Raw genomic sequence first — 20,178 nt, 5'->3', positions numbered from 1 at the left:
ACAAAAACATGGCCTGAATTTTCACCCTGAGGGTTGGCAGAGACTACATCCCCGTCCACTCTGACAGGCCTGCTGCCATTTTACACTCAATTGAGCATTGATTGGCAGCAGGTGGGACTTCTCTCCACGCTGGAAAAGAAGACCTGCCTTGAAGATCTGCCGGTCAATCAGATTAGCCGACAGCTCTCCAGCCCCTCCAGGCACAGTACTGCAGTGGCTTGAAGAGGTACTGCAGCACTGTGCCTGAGCCTCAGTCCCAGGAACGCACTTCAGGTTATATACCAGGGCTCTCTGTGGAAGGAGGGTTGGCTGTGCCCTGGGGAGTCGGGAGCGGCCATTCTCATTGTGGGGAGTGCAGACTGGGAAGGAGGGAGGTGTTCCAAAGCTGAAATGCCCCTCGGATTGAGGCACCCCGCACCCACCCCCCTCCAAGACCCACCAGAGATTGAGGGTGTTATATATTTGTCCCTTTGGCTCACCCTACTGTAGTAATGTATGCAAGGAAGTGATGTAATGTGATTTAGAACGGAAAATGGAGAAGCAGCAGATATAATAGAGAATACACCATAATAAAGTTATGTCTGTTTATCGACTGTTAATTCTCCAAATACACAACTAATCAGGCGACGAGGACATCAAATGCGCGCTTGCTGAACTGCTCGGAAGAAGAAGTTAAACAAAGTAAATTCAGAAAAGGGGAAACCTTTCATATGTGCCATATGACGTGAGTAAAAAAATACTCTGAAAATTGGTTCGAGAGCTGGCTGTAGTAAATTACAGACCAAAGTTCAAATTAAGGCCTTGTGTAAATAGGAAAATTGAAGAAGCCGCTGGAAACATGGGAAACCTGCATGAGTTAAAACAACGGGAGCTTTCGGATTGTTGGAGCTTTTGATGAGAACGTGGAGCAGCGGAGCTCTTGTCCTGAGCGTCTTGATTATTTTGCACGAGCGAACAAAATAAATGACAATATTATGGTGCCCTCTTTCCTGAGAAGAATGAGAGGAAACATTTTTAACCTCCTCTGCAGTCTTGTGCAACCAGATAAGCCAAGCATTAATTTTGCAACCAACAACATAGGCAAGTCTAGGAAAGAGGACTTGTTTAGAGATTATGAAGAGCTAGGATTCAAATTAAAAAAACAGATCCTCAAGGGTCATAATCTCCGGATTACTGCCCGAGCCACGTGCAAGTTGGCATAGGGAGGCAAGAATAAGGGAAGTTAACACGTGGCTGAAAGAGTGGTGTGGGAAAGAGGGGTTCTTTTTCATGGGACACTGGCATCAGTTTTGGGACAGGGGGGACCTATACCGTTGGGATGGTCTCCACCTGAACCGAGCTGGGACCAGTGTTCTGGCGAAAAGAATAAATAGGGTGGGCTATAGGACTTTAAACTAAAGATTGGGGGGGAAGGGAAAGTCAGGGAACCAAGAGGTGAAGTAATCAGTGGGAAGCGTAGCTGCTTAGGAATACAAAAAAGCACGAAAAGACAAAACTCAGGAGAGGTTACGATAGTCCCCATCCCACAAAATATGACACAGTGTATGGAAAGGCTCAGTAAACCAAGGTCCACCACACTAAGAAAACAAAAAGGGACGGTCAATAGAGAATTAAAGGTGCTATATTTAAATGCGCGCAGTGTACGGAACAAGGTAGATGAGCTTGTGGCCCAGATTGTGACTGGCAGGTATGATGTGGTAGGCATCACAGAGACATGGTTGCAGGGGGTTCAGGACTGGCATTTAAACATCCAGGGATTCACAACCTATCGAAAAGACAGGGAGGTGGGCAGAGGGGGTGGGGTTGCCTTGTTAATTAGGAATGAAATTAAATCAGTAGCACTAAATGACATAGGGTCAGATGATGTGGAGTCTGTGTGGGTAGAGTTGAGGAACCACAAAGGCAAAACAACCATAATGGGAGTTATGTACAGGCCTCCTAACAGTGGTCAGGATCGGGGGCACAAAATGCACCACGAAATAGAAAGTGCATGTCAGAAAGGCAAGGTCACAGTGATCATGGGGGACTTCAATATGCAGGTGGACTGGGTAAATAATGCTGCCAGTGGACCCAAGGAAAGGGAATTCATTGAATGTTTACAGGAGGGCTTTTTGGAACAGCTTGTGATGGAGCCCACGAGGGAACAGGCCATTCTGGACTTAGTGTTATGTAATGAGCCAGACTTGATTAAAGATCTTAAAGTAAGGGAGCACTTAGGAGGCAGTGATCATAATATGGTAGAATTCAATCTCCAATTTGAAAGAAAGAAGGTAGAATCAGATGTAAAGGTGTTACAGTTAAATAAAGGCAACTACAGGGGCATGAGGGAGGAACTGACGAAAATCAACTGGGAGCAGAGCCTAGTGGGAAAGACAGTAGAACAGCAATGGCAGGAGTTTCCGGGAGTAATTGAGGACACAGTACAGAGGTTCATCCCAAAGAAAAGAAAGGTTATCAGAGGGGGGATTAGGCAGCCATGGCTGACAAAGGAAGTTAGGGAATGCATCAAAGCAAAAGAGAAAGCCTATAATGTGGCAAAGAGTAGTGGGAAGTCAGAAGATTGGGAATGCTACAAAAACAAACAGAGGATAACAAAGAGAGAGATAAGGAAAGAGAGGATCAAATATGAAGGTAGGCTAGCCAGTAACATTAGGAATGATAGTAAAAGTTTCTTTAAATACATTAAAAACAAACGGGAGGCAAAAGTTGACATTGGGCCGCTCCAAAATGACGCTGGTAATTTTGTGATGGGAGACAAGGAAATAGCTGAGGAACTAAATAAGTACTTTGCGTCAGTCTTCACAGTAGAAGACATGAGTAATATCCCAACAATTCCGGAGAGTCAGGGGGCTGAGTTGAATATGGTAGCCATCACAAAGGAGAAAGTGGTAGAGAAACTAAGAGGTCTAAAAATTGATAAATCTCCGGGCCCAGATGGGCTACATCCTAGAGTTCTAAAGGAGATAGCTGAAGAAATAGTGGAGGCGTTAGTTATGATCTTTCAAAAGTCACTGGAGTCAGGGAAAGTCCCAGCGGATTGGAAAATCGCTGTTGTAACCCCCCTGTTCAAGAAGGGAACAAGGAAAAAGATGGAAAATTATCGGCCAATTAGCCTAACCTCGGTTGTTGGCAAGATTCTAGAATCCATTGTTAAGGATGAGATTTCTAAATTCTTGGAAGTGCAGGGTCAGATTAGGACAAGTCAGCATGGATTTAGTAAGGGGAAGTCGTGCCTGACAAACCTGTTAGAGTTCTTTGAAGAGATAACAAATAGATTAGACCAAGGAGAGCCAATGGATGTTATCTATCTTGACTTCCAAAAGGCCTTTGATAAGGTGCCTCACGGGAGACTGCTGAGTCCGTAATTAAGAAAGCAAATGCAATGTTGTCATTCATCTCAAGAGGCTTGGAATATAAAAGCAGGGATGTACTTCTGAAGCTTTATAAAGCATTAGTTAGGCTCCATTTAGAATACTGTGAGCAATTTTGGGCCCCACACCTCAGGAAGGACATACTGGCACTGGAGCGGGTCCAGCGGAGATTCACACGGATGACCCCAGGAATGGTAAGCCTAACATACGATGAACGTCTGAGGATCCTGGGATTATATTCATTGGAGTTTAGGAGGTTGAGGGAAGATCTAATAGAAACTTACAAGATAATGAATAGCTTAGATAGGGTGGATGTAGGGAAGTTGTTTCCATTAGCAGGGGAGACTAGGACCCGGGGGCACAGCCTTAGAATAAAAGGGAGTCACTTTAGAACAGAGATGAGGAGAAATTTCTTCAGCCAGAGAGTGGTGGGTCTGTGGAATTCATTGCCACAGAGGGCGGTGGAGGCCGTGACGTTGGGTGTCTTTAAGACAGAAGTTGATAAATTCTTGATTCTCGAGGAATTAAGGGCTATGGAGAGAGAGCGGGCAAATGGAGTTGAAATCAGCCATGATTGAATGGTGGAGTGGACTCGATGGGCCGAATGGCCTTACTTCCGCTCCTGTGTCTTATGGTCTTATGTTTCACCTAAACCCCTGGTGATTGCAGATTCCGCAAAAGAAAGCAAGTGGAGGGAACAAGAATTGTCAATCGCACAATTTGTTGTAGTGCTTAAAAGACTGTCAGAATATGGTGAATTTGGCGATGTGCTTAATGGCACTATTCATGACAGACTTGTTTGTGGTAGCTGCAGCAAACAACACAAAACCAGCAGTTAACTGAGAGTCATCTCACTCTGCAGCAAGACATTGAAATCACAGTTTCTATGGAGCTGGCTGCAAAGGAAGCCCAAGAATTAAATTCATCCACTCGGGTGCACAAAATTTCCACTGAATGAATTGACATCCAAAGCCAATGAGAGCCATATATGGTAACGGTATGCAAAGCCAGAGCATTCTGCTGCTGAATGCTGATGTCGGTGTGTCGATGGTGTGAAAAAAAGGAGACATAGAGCATGTTTGCAGGAACAAAAAGCAAACTACAAATAAAAATAAAAAGTAGAAACAAACCAAGACAAGGTTTGACAAAATAAAAGGAGAAGTGTCTATGCCTTACAAAAGGGTCAAGAAGAAAAATGTGACGGCAGCACGATGGCGCAATGGGTTAGCCCTGCTGCCTCAAAGTGCCGAGGTCCCAGGTTCGATCCTGGCTCTGAGTCATTGTCCGTGTGGACTTTGCACATTCTCCCCGTGTTTGCATGGGTTTCGCCCCCACATCCCAAAGATGTGCAGGCTAGGTGGATTGGCCATGCTAAATTGCCCCTTAATTGGAGAAAATGAATTGGGTACTCTAAATGTAAAAAAACGAAGAAAAATGTGACACCCAGTCAGAGGAGGAGCTATCACTAATAATAATCTTTATTAATGTCACAAAGTAGGCTTACATTAACACTGCAATAAAGTTACTGTGAAAATCCCCTAGTCGCCACACTCCTGCGCCTGTTCGGGTACACTTAAGGGAGAATTCAGAATGCCCAATTCACCTGACAAGCACGTCTTTCAGGACTTGTGGGGGGAAGCTGGAGCACCCGGAGGAAAACCACGCAGACACTGGATTAACGTGCAGACTCCGCACAGATATTTACCCAAGCCGAAAATGGAACCCGGGTCCCTGGAGCTGTGAAGCAACAGTGCTAACCACTGTGCTGCCACATGTGTTAGCCATTGCTAGTACTATTCATGGATACTGGGTCACTCCAATTTTGGAAGAACAGATAGTAAGGATGGAAATTGATATTGGAGCAGCAGTCTTGCTCGTACGAGAAACCACCTAAAACGAGGAACAGCAACACGTTCACTTAAGGCCATCAAGGATAGTGCTGAAGAGGTACACAGGAGAAGCCATTCCCTTGAAGGGCCACATTGAAGTGGCTTGACAACTCAATGGACAAAGAACAGATTTGCATCTCCATGTAGTGAAGAACACTTCACATAGGACAGGGGAGTGGACCCAGGTAGTGTGCCCTTTCACGCGGTTGGTGCAGACTTGTTCGGCCAAATAGTCTCCTTCTGCTCTGTAGGAATTCTATGGTTTTATGAAAACTACCCTGAGTTGATGGATCCTGCTAGCCTGGAGAAGATTTGGCTGAACTGGACTGAAGTTCACTTGATGGCCAATGGAGAATCAAACTCACAAACAAGTTTAGAAAGCACACTGTTGGTTTTAATGGGGAATTATGGAGCATGAAGGACATTACAGTCAAACAAAAATTAAAAGATGGATGCCAAGCAAAATGTTTGAGGCTGACTTGGACAGGCTTATGAAGACTGGAGTTCTGCAACTTGTCAGCATCAGTGAATGGGCCACGTCTATTGTTTCAGTCATCAAGAAAGATCGCTCCATGAGGATTTGTGGGGACTTCAAGCTCATCACAAATCCAGTGTTATGTTCTGAACAGTACCCATTATCTCACATTGAGGACCTGTTTCTGGGATTGGCAGGGGGCCAACATTTCAGCAAAATTGACCTGAGCCAGGCCTACTTGCTGATGAATATGGAGAAGAGGTCACAGGACCTTCTGACAATTATGACACATAAAGGCTTGTTCTGGTAATGAAGATTGCTGTTTGGTATCACGTCAGCTCCTGCATTGTTTCAAAGGGCAATGGATCAGAACCTGAGTGGAATCCATTGTTATCTGGATGACATCCTAGTCACCGGAAGAAATGAAGAGGGACATCTTCGAAATTTGGATGCCACTCACCAGAGATTGGGAAATTATAGTATTAGAGTCCGTGAGGACAAGTGAGTTCTCCCCACTCTTCAGTGAGTATTTGGGACACGTGATTGATGCCACTGGCTGTCAAAAATCTCCTTTAAAGGTTAAGGCCATTATAGAGGTGCCAGCACATCAGAATATAAGGCAGTTCTTGGATTGTCGAATGATTATGGAAGATCTGTCCCAAATTTGTTTTGAAATATTTTTATCAACATTTTTAACAATTTTAATACAAAACCTACAAAAACACAGAATAACAATTAAACAGCAATTCTGACACCATCGCATAACCTCTACAGCCAGAATAAGATGTGGAAGTGGTCAGACCAATACAATAAAGCCTTTATGCTGACCAAAGAAGCATTACTTAAGTCTGAAGCACTCACCCACTTCGATCCTACTTTTCCGTTACAGTTAGCTTGTGAGGCATCTTCTTATGGTGTAGGAGTGGTTGTCTCTCCCATCATGCCATCGGGTGATGAAAAATTCATTGTTTTTCCTTTTCAAACCTTGAGCAAAGCTGAGAACAACTATGTGCAGGTTGAATGGGAAGCATTGAAGATCATCGTCAAGAAATTCCACCACTTTTTGCTCAGGGGAACGTTTACATTGCTGGCGGACTCTTGTCCACACTGCTATTTTTGGACCACACACGGGAATTTCATCACTCTCTGTGCAAGTAGAATGCAAAGATGGCCGTTGCTCCTGTCTGCACATACTTACACCATGAAATACCACCAGCCCAGTTTACATTTTAACGCAAATGCAGCCGTTCCCATTCCCGCGCCACTTGGATGCCTAGATACTGAAAGCTTCCCGCTACCACTAAACAGCAGCCCCCCCGTCGCCTCTCCTGGACCACAAACATCTCACTTTTCCCCATATTTAGTTTATACCCCGAAAACCGTCCAAATTCCCCCAGAATCCTCATGATTTCTTCCATCCCCTCTGCTGGGTCCGATACATACAGGAGCAGGTCGTCTGCGTAAAGCGAGACACTGTGTTCCACCCCGCCCCCCCCCCTCCCCCCCCCACCCCCGACCCCTGGGCTCCCTCCAGCCCCTTGAGGCTCTCAGTGGCTCTATGGCTAACGCGAACAACAGTGGGGAGAGGGGGGCATCCCTGTCTCGTCACCCGAGGCAGCCTAAAATAGTCCGATGTTGTCCTATTCGTCCGTCGGGGGAAGCACCGCACGCTCCCTTGCCTTATTGAATGTCTTCATCAACGGCGGCCCCAATATCCCAGAGAACTTTTTTTCGAACTACACTGGGTACCCGTCCAGCCCCTGGGCTTTACCCGGCTGCATGGCCTTCAGACCTTCTGCTATCTCTTCCATGCCGATCGGGGCCCCCAGCCCTTCCACCAGCTCTTTGTCCACCTTTGGGAAATTCAGCCCCCCTCGGAAGTGCCTCATCCCCTCCGGCCCCGTTGAGGTTTCCGACCCATACAGCCTATTATAAAACTCCTTGAACGCTTTATTCACTCCTGCTGAGTCTCCAACCAGGTTCCCATCTCCATCCTTTACTTTCCCTATCTCCTTGGCTGCCTCCCTCTTTCTCAGCTGCTGTGCAAGCATTTTACTGGCCTTCTCTCCATGCTTATAAATCTCCCACCTCGCCTTTCTCAGCTGCTCCACCGCCCTCCCTGTGGTTAACAAGCCAAACTCCACCTGTAGCCTCCGTCGTTCCCTTAAAAGCCCTGTCTCTGAGGTCTCCGCATACCTCCTGACGACCTGTAGTATCTCCTTTACCAGTCGGTCCATCTCTGCCCTATCTACCTTCTCCCTTTGGGCCCGTATCGAGATCAGCTCCCCTCTAACCACCGCCTCCAATGCCTCGCAGACCACCGCTGCCGAAATTTCCCCCGTGTCGTTGACTTCCAGGTAGTTCTGAATACATTTCCTCACCCACCCGCACACCTCTTCGTCGGCAAAAGTCCCACGTCTAACCTCCAGTGCAGGCGCTGGTTACATGCCTTTACTAACCTGTAGGTCAACCCAGTGGTCTGAGATTGTGATCGCTGAGTACCCCATGTCCACCACCCCTGCCAACAAGGCCCTGCTCAAAATAAAGAAATCAATCCGGGAGTACACTTTATGCACATGTGAGTAGAAGGAGAACTCCTTCACCCTCGGCTGCCCAAATCTCCATGGGTCCACCCCCCCCCCCCCCCTACCCCCTCATCTGCTCCATGAACCCTATTAGTTCCTTTGCCTTTGCTGGCACCCTGCCCATTTTTGAGCTCGACCGGTCTAAACCAGGGTCAATAGCTGTGTTGAAGTCCCCTCCCATAACCAACTTTTGCGAATCCAGGTCCGGTATGTTCCACAGCATCCTCTTTATAAACTCCACATCGTCCCAATTTGGCGCATACACATTTACTAGTACCACCTTCACCCCCTCCAATTTCCCACTGACCATAATGTACTGGCCTCCCACATCCGAGACTATTCTTCCTGCCTCAAACACCACCCGCTTGTTGATCAGGATCAGGACCCCTCTAGTCTTCGAGTCCAGTCCCGAGTGAAACACCTGTCCAACCCAACCTTTCCTTAATCTAATCTGGTCAACTACTCTAAGGTGCGTGTCCTGCAACATTACCACGTCAGCCTTCAGTCCTCTCAAATGCGCGAACTCTTGTCCGGCCCATTTAGCCCTCGTACATTCCAGTTGATCAGCCTAGTTGGGGGATCATTGCCACCCCCCCCACCCCCCCTTCGCCGATCAGCCATCACCTTTCTTGGGCCAGTCTTCAGCTCGCGCCCGCCCCCCAGGCAGCCTCTTCCATCGATCTCTCTCTGTTCCTCAGCAACAGTCCCTCCCTCGTCAGCAGAACATTTTCCTCCCCTCCCGCCCCTAGTAACAGCACAATGTAAATTGACCCCTTTGATAAGCCTAACATCTGCTCACCCCCCACTATGCTTCCGTGAGCTAGCCCGCCCAGCTAGCTTGGTGGTCCCCACCCCTGGCGCCAGACATTCTACCACCTATCGTTCCCTTCCCACCCTCCCTCCCGCTCATACACACATATTCAAATGACAAACAATCCCAACGCAGTTGCCCGACAGGAAAAAAACGCTAAACAAAGAAAAGATCAAGCAAGAGATCCAGTATCTAAACAAACACACCTCCATCCCCCAACAGTGCAAATGTAAACTTTAACTCACTCAGCTCTGCAACTGACCCCAAATCAACACAGGAGGCATTACAAATAGCTTCCACAAAACGAAAAATGAGAAACTTTTTAAAACATGAACGTTGCAGCAAAGTTCAAAAGTTCTCAGTCCGCCACCAGTCCTTTCCTTTTCTCGAAGTCCAGCGCTCCCTCAGGCGACTGAAAATAAAAATGTTGCTCCTCGTACGTGACTCAGAGACGGGCTGGATACAGCAGTCCGAACTCACCTTTTTCTTAAAAAGGGTCGACCTCTGGTTAAACCCCGCTCTTCTCCTGGCCACCTCTGCACTCAGTTCCTGATAAATCCGCAGGATACTGTTCTCCCATTTACAGCTCCTGGGAGTGCCCATGCAAATTCGCCATGCCACTTGGGCACCTTGGCAGTACCAGGCTGGCACCCAGTTGGCATTGCCAGGGTGGCAGGTTGGCATTGCCAGGGTACCCAGGTGGGACCAGCAGTGCATGGGCGCCACCCTACCCAAAGGGCATGCTGCTTGGGGCCTACGATCCCCTTGGAGACCCCCAGGAGTGCCATTCCATCTGGTCCCCAAGATGGAACCAGATGGCGCTCGCCCAAGGTCTCTGAGGCAAACAGGTTGAATGCCAAAGCCTCAGGTACTTCAGGAATCTGCACATTCGGGTGAGGCTAGCTGCCTCGCTCTAATATGCAGATTTGCTAAAAGGTGATCCCACTGATTGTGGGCGGGATTCACATCGCAACACCTCATGAGATTGCATTGAATATTGCAAGGCGTTGCAAGCCGGTAGAACCCGGGAGCATGGTCTCCCAGCTTTCAATGACCATAGCAAGCTGCTTTCCCGGCACAGCATGGCTGTAGGATCATGCCCAATATCTCCAAATGTGCAGATGACATCAAGTTGGGTGGGAGGGTGAGCTGTGAGGAGGATGCAGAGATCTTTCAGTGTGATTTGGACAAGTTGAGTGAGTGGGCAAATGAACGGCAGATGCAGCATAATTTGGAGAAATGCAAGGTTATCCACTTTGGTAGTAAAAACAAGGAGTCAGACTATTATCTGGCCATAGGTTAGGAGAGGGGAGTGTGCAATGAGACCTGGGTACCTTGTACACCAGTCACTGAAGGTAAGCATGCAGGTAAAGCTGGCGGTAAAGAAGGCAAATAGTATGTTGGCCTTCATAACAAAAGGATTCTAGTACAGGTGCAGGGATGTCTTGCCGCAATTATACAGGGCCTTGGTGAGGCTACACCTGGAATATTGTGTACAGTTTTCATCTCCTCATCTGAGGAAGGATGTTCTTGCTCTGGAGGGAGTGCTCTGGAGGTTTACCAGACTGATTCCTGGGAGCCGGGACTGATGTATGAGGAGAGATTGAATGGGTTAGGATTGTATTTGCTGGAGTTCAGAAGAATGAGTGGGGATCTCATAGAAACTGATAAAATTCTAACAGGACTAGAGAGGGTAGATGCAGGAAGGATGGTGGGTGTGTCTAGAACCAGGAGTCACAGTCTGAGGATTCAGGGTAAACCATTTAGGACAGAGATGAGGAGAAATTTATTCACCCAGAGAGTGGTGAGCCTTGGAATTCGTTACCACAGGATGTAGTAGAGGTCAAAACATGTATGTTTTCAAGAAGCAGTTTGATATAGCGTTTAGGGTGAAGGGGATCAAAGGATATGGGGGGAAAGTGGGATTAGGCAATTGAGTTGGATGATCAGCCATGATCATAATGAATAGCAGTGCAGGGCCTGATCCTATTTTCTATGTTTCCATGTGTAAGATTTGCTGAGTGTGACTATGTCAGGCTGTTGCTTGACTGGTCTAAGGGACAGCTCTCTCAATTATGGAATAAGCCCTAGATGTCAGTAGGAAGGAAGTTGCAGGGTTAACTGGGAAGGAAGTTCTGTTATCATTTCATGTAAGTCAATGCCAAATCATCTGTCTGATTGTAACATTCAGAAAATCAGGTCTAACCTGAGAGTTCACTTTTTTTGACAGTAGCTGATAGCATTGCCTATAAAAGCATTAAGTTATAAAGCATTCCTATGACCTAACCAAACGCCTATGTATTGTTCTTGACCACAGAAGAAAAAATAATATTGATTCTTGGATTGGATTACCATGTCATTAACTTCATGTTAAAGACCGAGATTATTTTTTCTGTGTTTATGTGAGTTTTCCCATTTGAACCTTCTAACACATACTGTGGCCTTTTGCAAAAACGCAGTCCATGCTGCTGGATGTGTAGGGGGGGTGGGGTAGAGTTAAATCTGGATATGTTGAAGCTATTAGGTATTCCTTTCTACAAAAATGTATTCGGCGGGATTGGGGTGGTGAGCCCCCGCCGGCAGCGGGATTCTCCATCCCGGCAGCCGGCCAATGGGGTTTCCCATTGTGGACACCCCACGCCATCGGGAAATCCGCGGATGAGCACACTGCTGGCAAAGTGGAGGATCCCACCAACGGAGAATACAGCCCATCATCTTTTTTGCTGCTGGGCTATGGTCTCGATCGAATGTTTGAAAGCCTGTGTGAATGAGACTTTCAATCCAGCCTATATCATTGGTGTGAATTGTGACAATGTAAAGATTCTGAGAATAAGGTTTGGACATTTGCGAGCTGACAGGCTGTTTTTGTCAGGAAGAAGCATATTGTGGCTGCTGTCAGTGAACAACAAGTGAAAGCAAATTTTACTGTGCATTTAATAATAATAACCATGTTCTACTGGGTAAAAGTTTTATCATTGCCAAGACTGATATCTGCTGGCCTGAAGAGGAAAACATTCATGAACCATCTTTAAAAAATACTTGATTTAGCAGGTCTACTGTTCTCCACCCCACCACCCCCACCCCACCCCGGCTCCCCCGTTACAAACTAGGGAAATGTGGGAACATCTGCGCTCTGTGCTAGTGGAGATGGACATGTTGGAAGCACATGGGGCTGCATTTTCTCAAAATGGAAAATGGGACTATGTCCCCACACCGGCGTAGAAACGCTGGAGTTTTATCCAGAGATTCCTGTAAAAAAGTACAGCTAATTCAATGCCCTGCAGGGGACTAGCAGGGACCCGGAGTAAATCTTGCAGCTTTAGCTGCGGATACGGGGCCCCACACTTCCGGTTGGAGTCGACGCATGCGCACGGCGGCGGCCTCCAGCGGCCGCACCGAGCTCCATGGCAGACTCTGATTGAGGATCCAGATGCAAAAATGACCCCCCCCCCCCCCCCCAATCCCCGATCAGCCGCGCGCCCGAGCATCTAACCGAGTGGATCTAACCCCCAGCCGCCGAAAAGCTCTCCCCCCCCCCCCTCCCCCCTCCCGGTATCCGATCCCCCCGCCGCCCCAACAGAGCGGCTGCAGACTCACATCAGCATCCCGACTGGCAATAGGTGTTCAATGCCATCGGGAGCGGAGGATTGCTGGGCAGGCCTCTGTCAATGGGCCTCCAGCTGCGCGGCGTGCTCCGCCATCATGCCGATTCTTGGGTCCCAGAGAACCGCCGGGCCCGATTTTGGCGCGAAAGTGGATTCTCCACCCCCCGTGCCGGCCGCAATTCTGGCGCGGTGCTGCGGAGAATCCAGCCCCTGGTGTTCCAGTGTGATGAATGTGGAGAAGGCAGATTTTGAGTGCCACTGAAAGTACTCTGTTGAGCGGTGGAGTAAGTGAGATGAAGGTCTGCCTCAAAGATAACAGCAGTCTGAAAGGGACAGGTTAAATGGAAGTATGATGGGATATCAAAACAGTCTTCAAATTGCTATTGTTAATGAGATGCATTTAGAAATACTACAGAAGACAAGCTTGCAATTGGTTCCCTTGTGTCAGGATGAGAGTTCTAGAAAAAGAGACTGAGAAATCTTTGTTCATTTGAGTACTGGAGAAAGGCAACATGCGCAGTGGAGCATAACGGAGTACTTCTCAAATCTGAACTTCTCAAATGCTTTAAGCATGTTCACTTTCCCAAGGAGACTGTTAACCAGATTGTGTCACATATAGCAGTCACAACTTGGCCCTTGCACCAGGTCATGGACAGCACTGTCTGTACGCTGTGACTTTTTACAAAGTAGGCTCCTTCTCTGCTGATATTTCGCAGTTCACATTTGGAAACTGGCCAAAGCTCTCTGCACGAGGAGGACCAGCTATATCCCTTTCCCCGTGGACAGAGAAAAGTGAGATGAGAGGACATTTAGCTGTTTCCATGCATCCCCAGAGCACAGTGTTGCCATGGATTGCACTCATGCGAAAACAAAATCCTGCAGATGTTGGAATCTGAAATAAAAACAGAAAATGCCAAAAATGCTCAGTGGGTGTTGCAGCAGCCATGAAGATCGGCTGTTCATCAGAACTGGAAAAGGATAGAAGCCGGAATTACCCAGCTGTAGAGTTTCTTTTTCGCGCTGGCTGCGTACCCCTGCCCATGGGTTTCTCAGCGGTGTGGGGTGGCTACCATTGACAAGCGACGAGAGTAGAGAATCCCTCTGCTGGCGAATGGCATGCAGCCGAGAAACACGTGGCTGGAAGATCGGAGAACCCCACCCGGAGGTATTAAGCAAATATGGGGATGTTGTCACAACCACGTGAGGAGTCAAAAATTACTCCCCTAATCTACCACTGCAGGTCTGACTGCAACTGGGTTCATTTATGAATTTGGAGGGGATGTGCTTTGCCAGTACTGCAGCACTATTTACTGTTTCAGATTATAATGAGTGAGTCAGAGAGGTTTTTGAAGTTAAACTGAGAACAAGATAAGTTTAAGTTTGTTGAAACTATTTCCTAAATTATAAATAAATACGAGGCAAATCATGACTATACGTATGTCACACACATCCCCGGAGCCCAAGCACACGCATGTAAGCACACCAGAGTACAGATGGTAACACAAGAAGATAGGCTTGAGGATTTTATCTTGCACTTATGAAGAAGATAAAACAAAGGAATATCTGATTAGCTCTTCTTTGGCTGGTCTTGAAGCAGTGATTCCACTTTGCGACGTTTTGTTTGGTTGTCATCCTGGGTTAGTTGATGGACACATTTTACTCCCAAAAGATTAATTTGCAGTAGATTCTTTTCTTTGGGAGGTTACTTAAATCAAGGCACTCTTCAAAGCATTCTTCCAGTATTCTTAGATTAAGGCATTCTTTCAGCGGAGCGGGCAGAAAGGGGAGTGATGTTTGGGGGGGGAGAGCTGGAAGGTAAGCTGAGTTTTTGATTTTTCACTTGCTTTTTCGGAAATTTTTTTTTCTCAGAGCAGCAGGAAACAGGAAGTCGGCCATGGGGAGACCTGGGAAGGTTTGTAATACCCAATAAATTTGAACGGTGAGGAAACCCGAGACAAACGTCGGAAACATTAGGGACCTACAAGCAACTATTGGATAGATACATGGATTACGGTAGAATGATATTGTGTAGATTAATTTGTTCTTAAGGGCAGCACGGTAGCATTGTGGATAGCACAATTGCTTCACAGCTCCAGGGTCCCAGGTTCGATTCCGGCTTGGGTCACTGTCTGTGCGAGTCTGCACATCCTCCCCGTGTGTGCGTGGGTTTCCTCCGGGTGCTCCGGTTTCCTCCCACAGTCCAAAGATGTGCAGGTTAGGTGGATTGGCCATGATATATTGCCGTTAGTGTTGGGTGGAGGTGTTGACCTTGGGTAGGGTGCTCTTTCCAAGAGCCGGTGCAGACTCAATGGGTCGAATGGCCTCCTTCTGCACTGTAAATTCTATGATAATCTATGATTAATCTAGGACAAAGGTTCGGCACAACATCGTGGGCCGAAGGGCCTGTTCTGTGCTGTATTTTGTTCTATGTACTACACGTGCAGTGTCTCCCACCCTCCCTCCTCCTCTAATCTAAAAAAAGGACTCAGTGCTGTGAGCAGGTAAGCTATTTTTCTTTCTTTTTTACTGGGAGACTAAGTAGAGGTGAGGCAGCTAGGGCAGTGGAATGTTCCTCCTGCAGAATGTTCGAGGTAAGGGAGACCACCGGTGTCCTTGCTGACTTCACCTGCGGGAAGTGCAGCCATCTCCAGCTCCTCACAGACCGTGTTAAGGAACTGGAGCTGAATGAACTGAGGGGGTGATAGATAGAATGATCCCGAATGATCGTCAGTTCATCCAGCTTCAGTTCCCTAACACTGCTTGTGAGGAGCTGGAGATGGCAGCATAGTGATTATCACAATTGCTTCACAGCTCCAGAGTCCCAGTTTCAATTCCCGGCTTGGGTCACTGTCTGTGTGGAGTCTGCACGTTCTCCCCGTGTCTGCGTGGGTTTCCTCCAGGAGCTCCGGTTTCCTCCCACAGTCCAAAGATGTGCAGGTTAGGTGGATTGGCCATGATAAATTGCCCTTTGTGTCCAAAATTGCCCTGAGTATTTGGTGGGGTTACTGTGTAATGGGGATAGGGTGGAGGGGAGCCCTTTCAAAAAAAGAGCCGCTGCAGATTCGATGGACAGGATGGCCTCCTTCTGCACTGTAAATTATATGATACAGGGACATAGTTACACCTGAGAACAAAGGTAGCTGGGTAACAGTTAGAGGTGGGAAGAGAAGGAAGCAGTCAGTGCAGGGATCCCCTGTGATCTTTCCTCTCAACAATAAGTATACAGCTTTGGATACTGTTGGGGGGGGGATTACCTAGCAGGGGTAGGCTGCAGTGACCGGGTCTCTGGCACGAGGTGCGGCTCTGGGGCTCAGAAGGGAAGGGGGGAGATCAGGAGAGCACTAGTTATAGGGGACTCAATAGTTAGAGGTACAGACAGGCGGTTCTGTGGACACGGGCGAGACTCTCGGATGGTTTGTTGCCTCCCGGGTGCCAGGGTCCATGGCGTCTCGGATCGGGTCTTCAGGATCCTTGAGGGGGAGCATCCAGAAGTCGTGATGCACATTGGTACCAACAACGTAGGTAGGAAAAGGGGTGTGGATGTAATTAACAAGTTTAGGGAGTTAGGCTGGAAGTTAAAAGCCAGGACAGACAGTGATGTCATCTCTGGTTTGTTGACGGTGCCACGTGATAGCGAGGCTAGGAATAGGGAGAGAGTGCAGTTGAACACGTGGCTGCAGGTATTTGGATAATTGGAGCGCATTCTGGGGAAGGTTGGACCTGTACAAGCAGGACGGGTTGCATCTGAACCAGAGGGGCACCAATATCCTGGGAGGGAGGTTTTCTAGTACTCTTCGGGAGAGTTTAAACTAATTTGGCAGGGGAATGGGAACCGGATTTGTAGTCCAGCAACTCAGGTAGCCAATGTTCAGGACATCAAAGCGTGTAGTGAGACAGTGGGGAAGGTAACACTGACAAAGGAGAGTACTTGTAGGCACGGAGATGGGTTGAAGTATGTATATTTCAACGCAAAAAGCATCAGGAATAAGGTGGGTGAACTTGAGGCATGGATCGGTACTTGAGACTACGATGTGGTGGCCATCACGGAAACTTGGATAGAAGAGGGGCAGAAATGGTTGTTGGAGGTTCCTGGTTATAGATGTTTCAATAAGATTAGGGAGGGTGGTAAAAGAGGTGGGGGGGTTGGAATTGTTAATTTGAGATAGTATAACAGCTGCAGAAAGGCAGTTCAAGGAGGATCTGCCTACTGAGGTTGTAGGTTGAAGTCAGAAATAGGAAAGGAGCAGTCACCTTGTTGGGAGTTTTCTATAGGCCCCCCAATAGCAACAGAGATGTGGAGGAACAGATTGGGAAAGATTTTGGAAAGGTGCAGAAGTCACAGGGTAGTAGTCATGGGTGACTTCAACTTCCCAAATATTGAGTGGAAACTCTTTAGATCAAATAGTTTGGATGGGGTGGTGTTTGTGCAGTGTGTCCAGGAAGCTTCTCTAACACAGTATGCAGATTGTCTGACCAGAGGGGAGGCCATATTGGATTTGGTATTTGATAATGAACCAGGGCAAGTGATAGATTTGTTAGTGGGGGAGCATTTTGGAGATAGTGACCACAATTCTCTGACTTTCACTTTAGTAATTGAGAATGATAGGTGCGTGCAACAGGGCAAGGTTTACCATTGGGGGAAGGGTGAATACGATGCTGTCAGACAAGAACTGAAGTGCATAAGTTGGGAACATAGGCTGGCAGGGAAGGACACAATTGAAATGTGGAACTTGTTCAAGGAACAGATACTACGTGTCCTTGATATGTATGTCCATGTCAGGCAGGGAAGAGATGGTCGAGTGAGGGAACCATGGTTGACAATTGTAAGGGGAATAGACAGGCGTTCCTGCGGACGCAAACGAGAATCCAGGTTGGTATGTTGCCTCCCTGGTGCAAGGGTCAAGGATGTCTCGGAGCGGCTGCAGGGCATTCTGGAGGGGGAGGGTGAACAGCCAGCTGTCGTGGTGCATATAGGCACCAACGATATAGGTAAAAAACGGGATGAGGTCCTACAAGCTGAATTTAGGGAGTTAGGAGTTAAACTAAAAAGTAGGACCTCAAAGGTAGTAATCTCAGGATTGCTACCAGTGCCACGTGATAGTCAGAGTAGGAATGACAGGATAGCTAGGATGAATACGTGGCTTGAGAGATGGTGCAAGAGGGAGGGTTTCAAATTCCTGGGACATTGGGACCGATTCTGGGGGAGGTGGGACCTGTACAAATCGGACGGTCTGCATCTGGGTGGGACCGGAACCAATGTTCTCGGGGGGGTGTTTGCTAGTGCAGTTGGGGAGGGTTTAAACTAATGTGCCAGGGGGATGGGAACCGATGTAGGAAGTCAGTGGGGACAGAAACAAAAGGCAGGAAGGGAGAGTGTGTAAAGCATGACCAGAGAAAGCAGGGCAGAGAGCAAGGAAGGTCTACATTAAACTGCATTTATTTCAATGCAAGGGGCCTGACGGGCAAAGCGGATGAACTCAGGGCATGGACGGGCACATGGGACTGGGATATTATAGCTATGACTGAAACATGGCTAAGGGAGGTGCAGGACTGGCAGCTCAATGTTCCGGGGTACAGATGCTATAGAAAGGATAGAACAGGAGGTAAGAGAGGAGGGGGAGTGGCGTTTTTGATTAGGGAGAACATCACGGCAGTACTTAGAGGGGATATATCCGAGGGTTCGCCCACTGAGTCTATATGGGTGGAACTGAAAAATAAGAAGGGAGAGATCACCTTGGTAGGACTGTACGACAGGCCCCCAAATAGTCAGCGGGAAATTGAGGAGCAAATATGTAAGGAGATTACAGATAGCTGCAAGAATAATAGGGTGGTAGTAGTAGGGGACTTTAACTTTCCCAACATTGACTGGGACAGCCATAGCATTAGGGGCTTGGATGGAGGGAAATTTGTTGAGTGTATTCAGGAGGAATTTCTCATTCAGTATGTGGATGGACCGACTAGAGAGGGGGCAAAACTTGACCTCGTCTTGGGAAATAAGGAAGGGCAAGTGATAGAAGTGCTAGTGAGGGATCACTTTGGGACAAGTGACCATAATTCCATTAGTTTTAAGATAGCTATGGAGAATGATAGGTCTGGCCCAAGAGTTAAAATTCTTAATTGGGGCAAGGCCAATTTTGATGGTATCAGACAGGAACTTGCAGAGGTAGATTGGGGGAGACTATTGGCAGACAAAGGGACGGCTGGTAAATGGGAGGCTTTTAAAAATGTGTTAACCAGGGTGCAGGGTAAGCACATTCCCTTTAGAGTGAAGGGCAAGGCTGGTAGAAGTAGGGAACCCTGGATGACTCGAGATATTGAGACTCTGGTCAAAAAGAAGAAGGAGGCATATGACGTACATAAGCAACTGGGATCAAGTAGATCCCTTGAAGAGTATAGAGATTGTCGAAATAGAGTTAAGAGGGAAATCAGGAGGGCAAAAAGGGGACATGAAATTGCTTTGGCAAATAATGCAAGGGAGAATCCAAAGAGATTCTACAGATACATAAAGGGGAAAAGAGTAACTAGGGACAGAGTAGGGCCTCTTAAGGATCAACAAGGGCATCTATGTGCAGAGCCACAAGAGTTGGGTGAGATCCTGAATGAATATTTCTCATCGGTATTCACAGTGGAGAAAGGCATGGATGTTAGGAAACTAAGGGAAATAAATAGTGATGTCTTGAGAAGTGTGCATATTACAGAGGAGGAGGTGCTGGAAGTCTTAAAGCGCATCAAGGTAGATAAATCCCCGGGACCTGATGAAATGTATCCCAGGATGTTGTGGGAGGCTAGGGAGGAAATTGCGGGTCCCCTAACCGAGATATTTGAATCATCGGCAGCCACAGGTGAGGTGCCTGAAGATTGGAGAGTGGCGAATGTTGTGCCCTTGTTTAAGAAGGGCAGCAGGGAAAAGCCTGGGAACTACAGACCGGTGAGCCTAACGTCTGTAGTAGGTAAGTTGCTAGAAGGTATTCTGAGAGACAGGATCTACAAGCATTTAGAGAGGCAAGGACTGATTCGGGGCAGTCAGCATGGCTTTGTGCGTGGAAAATCATGTCTCACAAATTTGATTGAGTTTTTTGAGGGAGTGACCAAGAAGGTAGATGAGGGTAGTGCAGTAGACGTTGTCTACATGGACTTTAGCAAAGCCTTTGACAAGGTACCGCATGGTAGGTTGTTGCAGAAGGTTAAAGCTCACGGGATCCAGGGTGAGGTTGCCAATTGGATTCAAAATTGGCTGGACGACAGAAGGCAGAGGGTGGTTGTAGAGGGTTGTTTTTCAAACTGGAGGCCTGTGACCAGTGGTGTGCCTCAGGGATCGGTGCTCGGTCCACTGTTATTTGTGATTTATATTAATGATTTGGATGAGAATTTAGGAGGCATGGTTAGTAAGTTTGCAGATGACACCAAGATTGGTGGCACAGTGGATAGTAAAGAAGGTTATC

At 47.5% G+C, this 20,178-nt stretch overlaps 1 protein-coding gene across 3 annotated transcripts in view; it reads left to right on the top strand.

The window, feature by feature from the left end:
• pde1ca (phosphodiesterase 1C, calmodulin-dependent a) overlaps positions 1–20,178 on the top strand; it is a 1,198,716-nt gene that overhangs the window by 857,908 nt on the left and 320,630 nt on the right. The window lies entirely within an intron of this gene.

Source organism: Scyliorhinus torazame, chromosome 11 (genome assembly GCF_047496885.1).
Source record: "Scyliorhinus torazame isolate Kashiwa2021f chromosome 11, sScyTor2.1, whole genome shotgun sequence".
NCBI classification, from domain to species: domain Eukaryota; kingdom Metazoa; phylum Chordata; class Chondrichthyes; order Carcharhiniformes; family Scyliorhinidae; genus Scyliorhinus; species Scyliorhinus torazame.
Note: the sequence above shows the minus strand (reverse complement) of the source record. Positions and strands in the feature narration are given on the sequence as shown.